At 46.0% G+C, this 4,878-nt stretch overlaps 1 protein-coding gene across 1 annotated transcript in view; it reads left to right on the plus strand.

The window, feature by feature from the left end:
* Kif6 (kinesin family member 6) overlaps nt 1-4,878 on the plus strand; it is a 319,301-nt gene that overhangs the window by 208,233 nt on the left and 106,190 nt on the right. The window lies entirely within an intron of this gene.

Below are 4,878 nucleotides of genomic sequence, written 5' to 3' on the forward strand. Positions count from 1 at the left end.
GTGCTGGAGGCCTACATAGGACAATGGAAGAAGGAAGGCTTCTGTCTCTGCTTGCTTGCACTTGCTTGCCAGCACATCTGTTGGAACCTACATCTTCAGAATTCCAGCTTATATGGAAGACCAGCTTCATGGGACTAAGCAACTACTAGATTTTTGGATTTCCCAGTCACAGCTGCCCATGGTTGGTTAGTTGGACTGTAGACTGTAAGTCATTCCAATAAGTTCCCTTAATATAGAGAGACATTCCATAACTTCTGTGACTAGAGAACCCTGACTAATATAGGTTCCATCAGTGGGGGTGGGAGAGTGGGGAAGTTAGGAGAAGGGAGGGGAGGGGATGGGAAGAATGGAGGGAATGATAGAGGGAGAGAAGGAGGGAAGAAGGGAGGGAGAGGAGGGGCACAGAGAGGAAGATTTGAGTCCTCATTGTTCCACTTCCCTGGTTACTGAATGTCTCGCAGACACCTTCACTAAGAGGGAAAATGGCTTTAAGAATAAACACAATAACTCCAGACACATGATTACTTGTTTCTTCATTGTGTGCGTGTGTGCACACATCATAATTTTTAACTGAAGATCTTGGAATATTTCATAGTCTTAAAGCTAACTCTCTCTTTAAACATCCCCTTGTCAGAGACCCACTCCTTCGCCTCCTTTCAGGTAATAGCTTTTCTATAGAGTCACATAGAAATAACCAGAAGCCCCTAAAGGACTCCACATTTATTTTTTATTTCTAAAGATTGGATTTTCCAGAGACCAAATAAGGAGCAGAAGTGGGAGGCATTGTCATGGCCACAATCACGGCCTCTGATCAAAACACAAAAGAATTTTCCACAAAGAAAATTATTCATTGAAAAATATGTGACCCCAGTTTCTACTGTACTCAGAGGACCAAATTAATCAGTGAAGCACCACACCAGAGGGATATGAAGGTAGGAGTCCTGTTAGGATTGAATACACCCACATTGGTTTCTGTTTCACACTAACCCATACATCAAGTAGAGTCATTCATCCTGCACTTGTGGGAAATGACATTTCACAAGATAAAGGAAATTTTCAGGGAAAGTAAAAAGCTGATGTTTATCCCTTTCTTTTCTATTTTAACCAATTCTGATAAATATCACTCCCAAAAATCTATAGCACACTACTCTACCATGGTAAGAACATAACATTATACAGTGTTTAGTCTCTTCCTGATGAGCCACAAGGAGCAGGGATTGAGTGAACTCAGAAAGACTGTGTAAGCATGGAGTTGTGGAGTCTGGGGAAATGGCTTAATCAGTAAAATGTCTTCCTGTACACATCTGAAGGCCTGAGGCCCCAGCACTCCCATAAAAATCCAGGAATGGCCAGGCAGTGGTGGCGCGCACCTTATTCCCAGCACTTGGGAGACAGAGGCAGGTGGATTTCTGAGTTCGAGGCCAGCCTGGTCTACAGAGTGAGTTCCAAGACAGCCAGGGCTACCCAGAGAAACCCTGTCTTAAGAAAAAAATCCAGGTACGGCTGTTTGCTCTGTAACCCCAACATTGGAAAGTGGGGACAGGTGGGTCCTGACAGCTAGCTGGCCTGTCAGACTAGCAGGCAAGCATAAGCCCAGTGAAGGACTTGTGCCAGGCACTAAGGCAGAGAGTAATGAAAGAAGAGAGCTCATGTCCACTCTGCCCTCCACATGTGTGTCACAAGCACATACATATGCTAATTAATTAAATCCACAGTGGCTTCGATGGTCCATTAAATAATAAATGTATGTGGAAAAATATGGACCTCTTTGTTTATTTTGCCTGCTCCTCAAAGCTTTCAGACCCTGTGTCTCTCCTTAAGTTGATTTTGTGTCGTCCCTTCACCCCGTACGTACTCTTCTGTGTGTGAATGCCTAGAATATAGAACGACTCTGTGCTTAGTAAGTAGTTAGAAAAGGTCCAACCAGAAAGGTTATTGGTGTCATAATTGCAGGAGAAACAAACCAAGTGTGGTATATCCAGGAGATCCTGTGACTCTCTGAAGTGGAAACTTAAGGGTTCTTTGGAAAGTCGGTTGGATGATGTTTTGCTAGGGCAAACATGTGAAGGAACATTTCATTAAAGTGGACACAGGTGTAAAAGGCCAAAGCAAGCCCGTGAAAGGACACATAATGAAGGATTCTTTGCTAACAACACGCATGTATTGGTCCACCTTACATTGCATAGTTGTCAAAATTCTGTAGAAAGAAACACACCAAAAACTTCTGGTGATATACTGTAGGTTTCTGCCACTTCTCTGAACTGCATGTGCTGAGGCAAGACCCATGCTGAGGCAAGGCACATGGAGAACTGGTGAGGTTTGGAGGATTCCGCCGAGTGATGGAGACAGAGCTTGCCTGGCTGACTGTACAGCTATCTGTGCAATGCCTGTGGGTCTGAGTCTTTGCTGATTGAGGCACAGCTGAGAACTTCTCCTGGTCTTCCTGTTGGTCCCTCCTGCTGACAAGAGCTAGGGCTGAGGCCTGGCTGTCTCTGCTAGGTCGTGTCACCACTGTCGCTAAACCGACTCTACCGAGCTGGTCTGCTAGTGTATCCGTGAAGTGTTTTCCAGTGGATCGAGCGGCCACTGCCTGCTGACCTGGGAACTGAAGTGCCAATTTCCAGACAACACAGATGGGAGTTGCTCTAAAGAACCTTTCTAAACAGACCCACTTCCCTCATATCCTTTCTTTTCCACTACCTCTGGTGGGTGGTAGGCTACAAGGGAGGTTAAAGCATTGAAGAACCATCATTAAAAATAAGGTTTGAAATAATTAAAGTTACAACTCTTGCTGGCCCACATGGCTGGGCTCATCCCTAGGAGCAGAAAACCCGAATATTGATTTCTTAGCGAAGGTTGAGAAGGCCCAGGCTGATTCTTATTTTGAAAAAGTTAGAGTGAGACAATAAATATGTGTGTGTGTTTGTCATATTTTTATATGGGTGCATGTTTGTGTGTATGCTTGTATCTGTGTATATGTGTGTTTGTGTGCTTGTGTACGTGTGTGTATGAATGTATGCTTATAGAGTACATTGTAACTAGTAGTTGCTTTGGACCCTGCCCTCATGACACAGAAGCTTCACAAATCTGCTTGACTCCCTTCGGCAGTCAGCATGAAACATGAGTTTTATCTATTAGTTGTGGCTTTGCTCAGTTCTCCAACTATACATAAGACAAGAGTTCCCCCCCAAAAATCTTTGAGGGCCGTTGGTCATTTTCCATACAAAGAGCACAATTTGTAACTCATGTTTCTACCCAGGGACATGAGTGTTCTAGTAGAGAAGGAAGAGCAATGCCATCAGTTAAGGAGAGGAAGGGCTTGCTTTGGGACTGGGTGAAGCAGACAGAGAGAATGGAGATTGGTTGGTTGCTGGTGTCAGAGAAGCTGAGCTCCTGGGTCATAGGAAAGTGTCACTGGGAAGCAGAGGAGAGAAACGAAGCTTTAGTCAATGAGGAACAAGGAAGGGTTGCTAAGGAAGCAGGGCCAGAGGACAGTTTGTGACAAGGAAGAGAAGGCTCACAGAGGGCTGGAGAACTGCGCTCTGGGGGCATGGGGAGGGAGGCCCATGAACTGGTCAGGTAGCCCGGTCCGCCACTTTCAGGCCACAATCAGAATACTCCATTTTGTTTGCAGACAGAGGAACCTACAACTTCCATTTTACTTTCCTTGGTGTCTGGTCATTCTCTGGAAGGACCATCTGGGCCTCCACTCGATTCAGACCTTCAGTGAGCAACTCCATTCCTTTCCCTAGCACCAAAGTGGTTTCATGTGGAATATCACAGAGGTTTAGTCATTCAGACCTTCTCTACCTGTGTTGTCCAAGATGCACTAGGAGAGAACGTTAAGTACCAGCTTGGCCTCCAGTCGCACTGAGGGCCTTCAGATAGCCTGCAACTGTCATAGACACACATTTGCTGAACACTTGTGGCTTCATGAAGGGAGGGCCCAGGAGATGACCACTGGTCAGTAAAACCCCAGATGTGGAGTGTCTGGTCCCAGGCATGTGACCAGTGTTCTTGTCCTCCAAAAGGAATTTATCTGCTCCATGTGGAGAGTGTTCAGGAAGCGTACAGTCCTGGTCAGAGAAGAAGGCTGGGCGTGGCTCACAGAGGCGAAGGGAAGAAAGGTCTGGAATAGAGATGAGCCAGCACAGGTGGGCAGCAAATGTAGCTGAGGCAAGGAGGGAACATGGATGCTGTAAAGACACCAGCGGGAAGCAGAGCAGGGAAAGAGGAAACGAAAGCAGAACACAGGGTGTCACGTTGCACTTGGCCTTTAAAACGCTTCCAGATTGCACCCTGACCATTCATGCCTGGCCCAGGGGTCACAGACTTCTGGCAAACTGGAGGCCTTTGCCTCCTCATCCTAGCACTGTAACACGGAATCACAGCTCCACGTTAAATTTTACTACTCAACTTGCATGGAAAGGTCACAGAGAACAAAAAGGTCTCTCTGGCATTCTACTAAAGGAAAATTGGATCGTCTTGAAGCAATATGGTCTTAAGGGAGCCTGTATTAAGAAGAGCAGTAGATAAAGAAAGCACAGGCTGTGGCCGCTGTTACTCCAAGGACACACATTTACATGATGGAAAGGTGCTGTCTTTTCTTTCTCTGTCTCTCTATCTGTCTCTCTTTCTCACAGATGCACACATATGCGCACGTACACACACACACACACACACACACACACACACACATACACGTGGACATACCCTTTCCTCAGGGGTTACAGTTGTTCATAAGCATACTGAGTGTAGACGCACACACACACACAGACATGCCCTCTCCTCGGGGGTTACAGTTGTTCATAAGCATACTGAGTGTAGACGCACACACACACGCACACACACACACACACACACACACACACACACACA

The sequence above is a fragment of the Mastomys coucha genome, unplaced genomic scaffold (genome assembly GCF_008632895.1).
Source record: "Mastomys coucha isolate ucsf_1 unplaced genomic scaffold, UCSF_Mcou_1 pScaffold3, whole genome shotgun sequence".
Classification (NCBI taxonomy): domain Eukaryota; kingdom Metazoa; phylum Chordata; class Mammalia; order Rodentia; family Muridae; genus Mastomys; species Mastomys coucha.